The sequence below is a fragment of the Panthera tigris genome, chromosome A1 (assembly GCF_018350195.1).
Source record: "Panthera tigris isolate Pti1 chromosome A1, P.tigris_Pti1_mat1.1, whole genome shotgun sequence".
Taxonomy (NCBI): domain Eukaryota; kingdom Metazoa; phylum Chordata; class Mammalia; order Carnivora; family Felidae; genus Panthera; species Panthera tigris.
Window position 1 is genome coordinate 136,733,805 of NC_056660.1, and position 12,906 is coordinate 136,746,710.

Sequence of the window (12,906 nt, forward strand, 5' to 3'; positions counted from 1 at the left end):
CTATATTCATATTTCAAGCAAACACCACTCACATTTCAAAGGAAAATTCTATCGAAAATGGTATTTAACTCCTATACATTCAAAATACTCTGGGGGTGCCTGGATGGCTCAGTCTGTTGAGTGTCCCACTTTGGCTACAGTCATGATCTCATGGCTTGTGAGTTAGAGCCCTGCGTCCAGCTCTGTACCGACAGCTCAAAGTCTGGAGCCTGCTTCAGATTTTGTGTGTCCCTCTCTCTGCCCCTCCCCCACTTGTGCTCTGCCTCTCTGTCTCTCTGTCTCTCTGTCTCTCTCTCAAAAATAAAACATTAAAAAAAATACCACAGAGAAACTAAATGCTCACCTCTTTCTAAAACTGTATAGAAATAAGCAATCAAAGTAAAGGACATTATGAAAAAAATAAGATGTCTGATGCATTCCTGTGCAAAAATAAGTGTTCTCTTAAATGTATTTTTATTTCCAGTAATGATAATAATAGCTAACATTTACTGAGTAATTATTATGTGTCACAAGCAGAGGTGAGTACATTATTTTATTCATTCATACACTGTAAGAAAAGCGTCAGTGTATTTTCTTAAACTTTGGCTCCTTAGGCACTATCATTCATTCATCCTTCCATTAACATTTGCCAAACATTTGTTATATATCTAGCACTATGCTAAAAGATAGGGAGACAGAGATTTAAAAAATACAGATACTATCCTAAGGAAATTCACATTTTTAAAAAGTGAACAAAGGGAGAAGTAAAATGAGTACATTTTAATTCCTACGTGCACGGATTCTGGAACAGGCCTTTGGGATTCACATCCTGACTCTGAACGCCTAGCTGTGGGACTTCAAGCAAATCATATAACTTCTCCAAGTTTGAGTTTCCTCACCTGAAAAATGGGAATACCAAAGTACTGAATGAGATAAACCATTTAAGTACTTAATTCACTGTTTGGCACACTGTAAGCAGTCAATAAATGTTATTATTATTTGTGTAATAGCACCCAGGGTGTCGAAGGAACAGTAAGAAAGATGCTGAACTCAGACACCAGGCTGAGCAAGCCTTATGAAGATACCTGAGTTGAGTGTTTAAGACTATACAACTCAGGGGTACCTGGGTGGCTCTGTCAGTTAAGGTCTGACTCTTGATCTCAGCTCAGGTCTTGATCTCAGAGTCATGAGTTCAAGCCCTGCACTGAGTTCCATGCTGGTGTGGAGCCTACTTAAAAATAAAAAATAAAAAAAGACTATACAACTCAGACACTCTCCTAAATTCTCAGCTCTTTGGGGTCAAACTTCTCTTATGCCCAAATAACTCTGACACACATGCCTATAAAAGCAGAAAGTCTCATCTTTCACTGGGCTACCCCTCAGGGGTAGCAGTGAAAACTTGAGGAATAAAGACATATTCCACAAATCCTCAGGCTCCCCCAGCCAAACACTCTCTCTAGACTATTGCTCTACTTTGTGCACAGGTTATCTGCTCACACCTAACCATCTTCCCCCCCCCCCCCCCGCCCTGGGCAGTTTCTGCTTTCAGGTTTTACTTCCTCCCTAAGTGTGGACAGAGCTGCCTCCATCAATGTTTCAAAGCACATCTCAAAGAAGCTGTCCCTTTAAATAAGCCTTCGCTGAAAGATGAGGGAGAACAGAAATACAGTAAAACCTTGGGTTACAAGCAACTTGTTTTATAAGTGTTGCACAAGATGAGCAAACCTTCTAATAACTTTTAATTTGATAAATGAGCAATGTCTTGAAATAAGAGTAGTACCTGACACCGTAGGTCACATAATCACAAGTGAGACACTGGTTATTGAAATTCACTTTGATGTACAAGTCCTTTGGATTACAAGCATGTTTCCAGAATGAATTAGGCTCACAAAGCAAGGTTTTACTTACCCCAAAAGATAGCCCACAACTAGGACTACAGATGGTTGCCCTGAAAGTCACAGCCCAAACCTAAGTTGACTATCCCTGCCTTGCTGGCCCCCACAGGTCTTTTCCCGATGTGGGGAGGAGCCAGCTGCACCCTTTCCGCAGGAATTTTCGGGTACCTCTATATTCCAGCATCCAAGCTCAATCCCCTTTTTGCCCCCAGGGAAGATGCAAAGCCTCTCTTCCCAGGCTAAGCTCCTCTTTCCCACCTCAAGATGGCAGGTGCACACTCAAGGTGCTGAGGCTCTCATCTCTGGGACAATCATGTGAATCCTCAAACGTTGCCCCAAATCAAGGTTATCCATCTTAACTCTTGGGTAGGACACCAGTGGTCCAGTCCATCTAGTGCTGCTTCTTGCTGATCTACACCCACATCATAGACTTCCCTTGGCCTTCAGGTGAAAGAAGGTCCAGGCCTGCATGACCTTCCTGGTGGTTCCCAGGCTTGAATGGACACTGCTTGGATAAAAATACACATAACTTCACCAAGGCATCATTTCTAGGCAAAGGACAGTACAAGTTCACATTTAGGAATGTTTTCATTATCTTGCAAATATACTACATTTACATTATTAAACAGAACATTTAGTAAGTTACTCTGAAGGTTTTGCATTTGGGGTTATTACACTACTTTCTGGGCTTCCCTAAGAAAAAATGGATAGGTATTTGCCTTACAAATACATTACTAAAAGGATTCATTCAACTGGTCCATTCTCAAACAAAGGGAAGTCTCACCCCAAAGACAAATGTTTACCTGTCAGATGTCTCATTTCCTCAGAGTTCTGCTCTCAACCCGATTATCTGTTAGGTATACTTTGCTTTATATAAGTGTATTCCATCGTTCAGAATGGAAATAGCCCAGAGCACTTTACAAGCAATAAAGAAATGTCTTATTAAAAGGCATTTTAGTGTTCTATGACTATTGAACATAATAATACCTCTTGGCCAGACACTCTTTTAGGGATATTAGACCTATAAGGTAAAGTCCCTATCTAGAAACCAAGGAGAACGACTTTTTAAATAGTCAAGAATCCTTTGGCATTTGAACATGTACACAAAAAGATTTTTATTAATATTACTCAAGCAATCACTTAAAAGTTAGTGACTCTAGGGGCGCCTGGGTGGCTCAGTTGGTTAAGTGTCTGACTTCAGCTCAGGTCATGATCTTGTGGTTCGTGGGTTCGAGCCCTGCATCAGGCTCTGCACTGATGGCTCAGAGCCTGGAGCCTGCTTGGGATTCTGTGTCTCCCTCTCTCTTTCTGCCCCTCTCCGACTTGTATTCTGTCTCTCTCTCTCTCTCTCAAAAATAAATAAATATTAAAACATAACTTAAAAAATAATAATAAAAGTTAGTGACTCTTACATTCCTAGAATCATAGCACCCAGGGCACAATTCAAACTGTCTTCCATCGTCTGTTCCCTGACATCTCCCCTCTGCTTTACACAGGCAAGTTTAGACAAGCTTAGCCTTTCCCACCAATCTGTCCAGTTTCTGTCTTTCCTTTCTGCAGAAGGGAATTTTAAAAATATTTTTGTTACTATTAAGTGTTACTATTTAACAGAAATTTTAAAAAGAGTGTTTTGCCAGGTATTTCAATGGATTGTTGGAAAAATCAGCTTAAGGAATAGGGTAACGCATAGAACAATTTTTCAGAAACTGTAGACCATGTATAAATAATTATCATTATTGCTGTGTTAAGTTAGGAGGAGGGTAGATAAGTCTTAATTGTACAGATGGCATTTAATACATGGCCTAGAGAGATGAAAGGAAGAGGAGCTAACTCATACCTAGACCAACTTTGTAATCACTTAGTCTTTCTTAATCCTCACAACCAATCTCTGAATTAAATATTTCTATTTTACTATAAAGGAAACTGAGAATAAGAGGGGTTAAGTGATTTGCCACACAACTAGTAAAAGCCTGAGTGGGACTTAAACTCAAAAGGGAAGTCTCACAAAGTGTTAACAGAAAAGTAGCAAGAATGGAATTGTCCAACCTGAGTCTCACTATTGCCAGGTCCAACCTCACCTGATTTCCCTCGTAAGTGAGGAATGTGATGGCCTTCCTTCTCCAGCCTTTCCTGCTTAGCCTCAGCCCCTAAGATCACCCAACCAGTCAACAGTGAGAGGAGGACCAGCACATGGAATTGGCGTGTGGAGTGTCTGGTGGGCTTGTTCTCAAACCCCGAGCATCCACAAACCCTATATTGCTATAGTTGTCTCCTGCTTCCACCATATTGTCCAGGTTGTAGAACTGAGGTTCTTCCAGACTTTCCTACCTTCCCATTTCCCTGCTGAGGTTAGAATCTCGTCCTGAGTTTCAGTACCCTAACTTCTCACAGGTTGAGAACTTTTCCTTTGGGTTCCAAGGCAAGTAGATGGGCCATCTTGAACCCATGCATGGCCCCTTACCAGATTTTTAATACTGCCACCAACCAGAAACTCCCGTTATGCTGCCTTATCCATTACAGCATTTCTCTGGGCAAGGATTCCTGGTTATATCAGTTCTGAATTGTTTGCTTTGGCTTTTTCGATGTTGCATGTTGGCCAACAGCTAACTCCTTGGGGTCCAGGCCAACCCTGCCCTTCCTTTACTCTCTCCCCCGGCTCAAGAAGACTCAATGTGCCTCATGGCTAAGCCATCTGAGTTAGGGAAGGATGAGGCATTGCCTCACCATGACGTCCCTATAAGGCTTTGCCATAAATGAAAAGTGCCCAAGCTGAAAACAGGTGACCTGCTGAAAACACCCAGGAGTGTCACAATTTGTCCAGACATAGCTTGACTGGAGAGTCACAGATTAAGAACAGACATCTGAAAACAAGTAGGAATGAGAAGTTTGTTCCACTTACAAGCTCTGTGACCTTTAGCCCGTGTCATTAATGTCACTGTGCCTTGTTTTCTTTATAACATAAGGGCAAGGATACCTGAGTCAGTAGGTTTTTATAAGGATTAATTGAGAAGGGTCCCTGAGTGGCTCTGTCAGTTAAGTGTCTGACTTCGGCTCAGGTCATGATCTTGCAGTCTGTGGGTTTGAGCCCCACATCGGGCTCTGCACTGATGGTGTTGAGTCTCCTTGCGATTCTCTCTCTCTCTCTCTCTCTCTCTCTCTCTCTCTCTCTCCCCCTCCCCCACTTGTGTGTGTGTGTGCACTCTCTCTCTCTCTCTTAATAAATAAATAAACTTAAAAAAAAAGAATTAATTGAGAAAATGTTTGTCAAGGCGGGAATAGAACCTGGTATACAGTAGACACTCAATAAAGGCCATATGCAATCTACTCTAAAATGCACATTCAGTTTCACATTTTAACAGTCTGAAACTGGAATGAACCTTATATTGTGTCACAGTTTAATCAACAGGGGCTTTTGTCTTCTTTTTTAATGGTACATAAAATAACAGTACGTCTTACAGTCAATGACATCTTAAGTTCTATGAAATGCAGTACAGATGGTTCCCAACTTACAATGGTTCAGCTTACAATTTTTTGACTTCATAATGGTGTGAAAGCAATACGCATTCAGTAGAAACTGTACTTTGAATTCTGAGTTTTGATCTGTCCCCTGGCTGGCAACAGGCAGGGAAACTCTCCCGTGATGCTAGGTGGCCGCAGCTCTGTCAGCCCGAGAGCACAGTGACAGCCACTCTGTTTCTCACTTTCAGCGCAGTATTCAGTGAATTACATGAGATACTCAATACTTGATTATAAAATAGGCCTTGTGTTAGATGATTTGCCTAACTGTAGGCTAACGTAAGTGCTCTGCCTGTTAGTAAGGCAGGCCAAGCTAAGCTGTGATGTTCCGTAGGTTAGATGTAGTAAGCGCATTTTCAACTTACCTTGGGTTTATCAGGATGGAACCCCATCACACGCTAAGGAAGATCTGCAATATCTCTCTCTTACCACAGTATCCACAACCACATTTTACTCCTTCCCAGACCTGACAAGTCACGTAGCAAAAATAAAAGCAGGGCTGTAATGGATGGTGCCTTATAACCATTGAGAACAATTTTTTCCCCATTTCGCCTGGCAATTCCACTGTGAAAAGAGTAACTGAAATTTTTGTGAAATAACACGATCTTTAAAGAGGGCTCTTCATTTTTGCGTTTTTCACAGACAGGCTTTGGTTTTCCAAAAGTTTTAATTGCTACCTCTGGATAATGTAACTCTATGAGACGAAATACGCTCTCCTTGTTTAAAAATGTTGCACTTAGACTGTCCTGGTAGGTTCTGTCAAATCATCAAACATTTCTAAACAGATCGAATTGTTTTTGTCCAAGTTCTGGTTTTAAAACTGATTCAGCCATGAGCAAATGAGCCCCGCAAATGCACCCACTCTCTCACTGGTTACCGATCCCTTTCTTCTTGGGAAGCCCTTTCTCCTTGCCTCCCCTTCTGCTGAATTCATACTCAGAGCCAACTAATGAAATAAGAAACCACAGAACTTTAGAGTTGAACTGAAGCATTCGCAGCTATCCCCAACTCAAAGCCAACTGTTCTTCTACTGGGTTTCCTAAACACTTCAGCCTTATTTCCACACCACTACTTATCTGCCACAATTATATTTTTAGGAAGTCTGTGTCTCTTTTCGTTTCTCCTCATTGGCTTTGAAAGTCTTCAAGGGCAGGGGCGCCTGGGTGGCTTAGTCGGCTAAGCATCTGACTTAGGCTCAGGTCATTATCTCACAGTTCGTGGGTTCAAGCCCCAGAAGCAGAGCCTGTTTTGAGTTCTGTGCTTCCCTTTCCCTCTTTCTCTTCCCCTCCCCCACTTACACTCTGTCTCTCTTTCTCTCTCAAAAATAAATAAACATTAAAAAAATTTTTTTCTCCACATCCTCACCAGCATCTGTAGTCTCCTGATTTGTTCATTTTAGCCACTCTGACTGGCTTGAGGTGGTATTTCAGTGTGGTTTTGATTTGTATTTCCCTGATGAAGAGTGATGTTGAGCATCTTTTCATGTGTCTGTTGGCCATCTGGATGTCTTCTTTAGAAAAGTGTCGATTCATGTCTTCTGCCCACTTCTTTGCTGGATTATTTGTTTTTCGGGTGTGGGTTTGGTGAGTTCTTTATAGATTTTAGATACTAGCCCTTTATCTGATATGTCATTTGCAAACATCTTTTCCCATTCCATCGGTTGCTTTTAGTTTTGTTGATTGTTTCCTTTGCAGTGCAGAAGCTTTTTATCTTCATGAGGTCCCAATGGTTCATTTTTGCTTTTAATTTTCTTGCCTTTGGGGCTGTGTCGAGTAAGAAATTGCTGCAGCTGAAGTCAAAGAGGTTTTTTCCTGCTTTCTCCTCTAGGGTTTTGATGGTTTCCTGTCTCACATTCAGGTCCTTTATCCATTTTGAGTTTATTTTTGTGAATGGTGTAAGAAAATGGTCTAGTTTCATTCTTCTACATGTTGCTGTCCAGTTCTTCCAGCACCATTTGTTAAAGAGACTGTCTTTTTTCCATTGGATGTTCTTTCCTGCCTTGTCAAAGATTAGTTGGCCATACATTTGTGGGCCCAATTCTGGGGTCTCTATTCTATTCTATTGGTCTATGTGTCTGTTTTTATGCCAATGCCATACTGTCTTGATGATTACAGCCTTGTACTAGAGGCTAAAGTCTGGATTGTGATGCCTCCCGCTTTGGTTTTCTTCTTCAATATTACTTTGGCTATTCGGGGTCTTGTTTGGTTCCATACAAATTTTAGGATTGCTTGTTCTAGCTTCGAGAACAATGCTGGTACAATTTTGATTGGGATTGCATTGAATGTGTAGATTGCTTTGGGTAGTATTAACATTTTAACAATATTCTTCTAATCCATGAGCATGGAATGTTTTTCCATTTCTTTGTATCTTCTTCAATTTCCTTCATAAGCTTTCTATAGTTTTCAGCATACAGATCTTTTACATCTTTGGTTAGATTTATTCCTAGGTATTTTATGGTTGTTGGTGCAATTGTAAATGGGATCAATTGCTTTATTTCTCTTTCTGTTGTTTCATTATTGGTGTATAAAAATGCAACCTATTTCTGTACATTAATTTTGTACCCTGTGACTTTGCTGAATTCTTGTATCAGTTCTAGAAGACTTTTGGTGGAGTCTCTCGGGTTTTCCATGTAGAGTATCATGTCATCTGCGAAACCCCTCTTGCACTGTTGGGAATGCAAACTGGTGCAGCTGCTCTGGAAAACAGTGTGGTTGTTCCTCAATAAATTAAAAACAGATCTACCCTATGACCCAGCAATAGCACTGCTAGGAATTTACCCAAGGGATACAGGAGTGCTGATGCATAGGGACACATGTACCCCAATGTTTACAGCAGCACTTTCAACAATAGCCAAATTATGGAAAGAGCCTAAATGTCCATCAACTGACAAATGGATAAAGAAGATGTGGTTTATTTATACAATGAAATACTACTTGGCAATGAGAAAGAATGAAATCTGGCCATTTGCAGCAATGTGGATGGAACTGGAGGGTATTATGCTAAGTGAAACAAGTCAGGCAGAGAAAGATACCATATGTTTTCACCCATGTGTGGATCTTGAGAAACTTAACAGAAGACCATGGGGGAGGGTAAGGGGGAAGAAAAAGTTACAGAGAGGGAGGGAGGCCAACCATAGAGACTCTTAAGGACTGAGAACAAACTGAGGGTTGATGGGGGTCAGGGGAGAGGGGAAAGTGGGTGATGGGCATGGAGGAGGGCACTTGTAGGGATGAGCACTGGGTGTTGTATGGAAACCAATTAGACAATAAATTATATTTTTTTAATTTTAAAAATTAAAAATTTTGGCATACTCTTAAAAAAGTTTTTTAAGTTAAAAAAAAAAGAAAGTCTTGAAGGGCAGGGCATATCGATTGCATGTCTGTATCCCCACAGTAACTTATAAAGTATCTTAAATATATTAGTTGATCTATTTTGGCTGAAATGTATTGAATTGAAATGGACTATGTACAAGTGCTTTTCACCAAATACAATGGACTTTTGTCAGTATCCTTATAATATGAATAATATCAGGGAGCTCACATGATCACAAACGACTGTGTATCCTGATTAAGGAACTGGACCTTCCTTGAAACTTGGTTGGTCTTACCTGCAAGACTATTCCCAGAAAACCCGAGACCCTCCATAAATATTGAATGAAGGAGCATCTACTCTGCCTTGCTTCTCACTGTCATCCTATTTTTCCAAATATTCTTCCAGGTAGTTATAGCATTTTCCTTTGTCTACTCAAGCGAGAGCAGACTTTCTTTAATCTCCACATCATAACCACTGTTGCTATAACTGTCTGAGCCCGACACCTGTCTGCAGTCCTCCTTTTTCCTTCTCACCCCCAGGTTCTACAGCTTCAGGTTGTCACAGCTACTTAAAAATTTTCCTAATGACCTTGACCAAGCTATACATAGGTAGATGACAGATGATGATAGATGATAGATAAATGATAGGTAGATAGATAAATAGATAGATAGATAGATAGATAAGATACATATCTTTTAAAACACTGTAACTAGGAAAAACTGGAATAATAAACCCCAAACTAACATTTTTTAAAAATGATCTATGGGAGGGGCACCAGGGTGGCTCAGTTAAACATCCAACTCTGGATTTCGGCTCAGGTCATGATCTCACAGGTTCATGAGATCAAGCCCCATGTCAGGTTCTTCACTGACAGTGCTGAACCTGCTTGGGATTTTCTCTCTCCCTCTCTCTGCTCTTCTCCCACTCACACTCGCATGCACTCTCCCTCTGCCTCTCTCTCAAAATAAATAAATAAACATTTTTTAAAAAAATTATCTATGGGAGAGGGAGAAAATAGAGACAGGAGCAAAAGTTACACTAATCCAAATATATTTTATTTTGTATATTAGAATCTGAGGTCCTGTATTTTCTGTAATTATAAAACAGTATTAAATTTTAAAACTCCTAAAAACAAAGACAAAATTTAAAACTTAATCAAAAATTATTTCAAGTGAGGGGCACCTGGGTGGCTCAGTGGGTTAAACATCCAAGTTCGGCTCAGGTCATGACCTCATGGTTTGTGGGTTCGAGTCCCACATGGGGCTCTGTGCTGACAGCTCAGAGCCTGGAGCCTGCTTCAGATTCTGTGTCTCCCTTGGTCTCTACCCCTCCCCCGCTCACACTATCTCTCTTAAAAAATGAATCAACATTAAAAAAAATTTTTTTTTAATTATTTCAAGTGATTTTACAACAAATAATTTGATTGTGCAACCTGAGTAGGATAAAGCCTAGAGACGAAAAAGACCTATACAAACAATTGTAAAATTGTTTACAGTAAACATATTTTTGGTATAGTGGTGATACCGTTACTGTGTTAAGTATGTTTTGTGGGACAGAACGGATGGGTAATGATGTTGGTATCACTGGGAGCCAATCAATTGTGGCATGGGAGAAAGGAGATAGAGGTGATGTGAGATTGACAGTGTTAAATAAAAACTCTGTAATCCTGAGTTTGAATTGTAAGTATCAGCATGAAGTCACCATGTATGTTATCTTAAAAAAAGTTTTTTCCTAGTTCTGTCCACCGAAAAAGACTAGAAACCTGATAGTAGTTCAGGAACACCATTTCACTTAAAAGCACAGAGCTTCTTGTAGAAATGGCTGATTCCTGGTGTAGGGCAGAAAATGTGCCAAATGAAGCTGGACTATCACATCGTACCACAAGCAAGGAAGTCATAAGAGAGTAATAGGGTCCTGTCAAAAGGACTCAGAGCCAACCCGAAGATGCTCCCACTGGCCAAAGATGGGACATTTCAGCATCATCGGCAAGGATGGAAACACATCAAATAAGTTTGAATCCAGAAATTCAAAATGATGCTTTACTCACTGGTCACTTTGGAAGGATGCTGGCTAAACAATTTATTATTTTGAAAACTGCAAAATACAGGGAAAGAATCAAGCACAAATTTTCTATTTTACACATATCGTATCTCAGACTATGAGAATCATCTTTTATATAGAGAAATAAGTAAAGAATGATATAATGTAAATGTAACCATTTTATAACCCCTCATGAAATAATGGGCCTGAAAAAATGTTATTAATGACTGTTAACATCATGCAAAAAAGAGACATTACTGTGCCCATTTGGAAGTACCCAAGACCACTTACGAAGCAGCCACATACCAAATAATCAAACCTAAATCTCTCAAACCTCTATACTCAAATACCAGATTACAAGAATACAAGGAACAGCAGAACATGTTAAACAACACCTAGGGAAGCAACTACCAAAATCCAGACCACAGATATTTCTACAAGACAAAAAGACCCAACTTCTTCAATAGATCAGTTGCAAAGGACAAAAGGGGAAGTGGGGTGATTCTATATTAAGAGGCTTACGAGGCATACCAGCCAGTGAGTAGTACATGGACCTTGTTTGGAGAGAGATTCGAACAAATTCTGAAAAAAATTTGAGATAGAGAAATTGAAATAACTATTTTATAATGTTGAGAATTGTGGCTAGATTTTTAGGTGAAAGAAGGGTACCCAAACTTTTAACCATACGTATTGAAATATTTGCAGATAAAATGATATAATGTCTGGGATTTGTTTCAAAAGAATCTAGGACTGAGGAAAGTGGGTGGAGGTACAGATAAAACTCGGTAGTGAAATTATTGAAGCTGAGTAATAGTTACATAAGGAGAGGTTCATTATACTATTCTCTCCACTTTTGTATAGATTGGAAATTTTCCGTAAGAAAGCATGCTTCTAACCTACCCCTGGAAAAAGTGCTACAACTTATTTCACACCTAAGGTGAATGAATCGTGTAGAGGCTTCAAGAAGTACTCGAGATGGCATGCCTGCATATCAGTAAACTCCTGTTTCTTCAAGGAGGTCAGATATTTCTAGATAAAGGACACCACAGCCTGAAGGAAGTACACATTTAGGTCAACATAAACTCATTCAGCTCGACTTTTTATCCAAAAATGCACCTTTGGATACATGTGGCTCCAAACACACCAGTTCTCGTGCATGATCACTTCCAGAAGATTATCGGTCATCTCGAACACTAATTATGTCATTGCAACATCTTGGAAACAATCACGGGTCTCCTGGCACTACTAAGGTTTTTCATCAGCGTCTGTAGCCTCAAATGTGAGGCTGCAAACATTTCTTAGGTAATCTCATAAAGAAGATAAATATCTCTGGACCCTCCTCTCTAGTATTTTGCTCATCTTTTCAAGGCCTTAGGCACACAAAATTATTTTCTTCACCCAACCGAGTCGGCTTGACCGGCACACGGTACCGAACTGGCAGCAGTGATGGTCCCTGCACAGAAGCAGTGGCGACAGCAGCAACGGCTGCAGTCGCCGGAGGCAGGAGGGGCTCTCGAGGCCGGCACCGTGGGCACCCAGGGTGGGAGGCTGGCTTGCCCATCAGTCCCGGGAGCCTGGCTGTGGCGTCTGCACAAATATTAACTCTGGCCAGATGACAACCGACCGGACAGGAACTGCTGGAATGCGGGCAGTAAACTTGGTCAGTAAATTATTACAAAATAAAAGTTTCCACATCGACACTGCAAGAAAACATGTCACGCGTTCGTAATCCTTTGAAGACTTTAGGATCTCAGTTTTTAAAACTGCTTCAACGTTGCAAAGCACATATCCACAGACTTAGAAACAGAAAATAAATATAAAGACAGAAATTTAAAGAAAGAGAAAATAAATTTAAAGACATTTGCCAGTAAACCGTGCTACATTCATCTTACCAATTACAATTACTAATGTGGAATAATAATTTTACATTATTTTTTCCTTGTAGCTGAAAATTCATTGATAGAATGCATAAACCAGGGTTTTGAATTCTATACAAATCACGAAGGCACGTTTGATTTCTTGTATAACCTCCACAAGTTACAGGAAATGTCGGAGGAAACATTAAAATACCATTGCATAAATTTACATTTAAAATTAAATTTTAACTTACACAAAACTGATTTGTATGAAGAATGAAATATTTTTAGAAAAGTTGTTCCGTGAG

The 12,906-nt window shown here is 40.1% G+C and overlaps 1 long non-coding RNA gene across 1 annotated transcript in view; it reads left to right on the forward strand.

Annotated features, from left to right (window-relative positions):
* LOC122231386 overlaps nt 1-12,481 on the forward strand; it is a 30,962-nt gene extending 18,481 nt beyond the window's left edge. The window contains exon 3 of the long non-coding RNA XR_006208608.1: nt 11,604-12,481. This is a non-coding gene — a long non-coding RNA (uncharacterized LOC122231386). The remainder of the gene's footprint in view (nt 1-11,603) is intronic.
* Nucleotides 12,482-12,906: the final 425 nt, after the last annotated feature.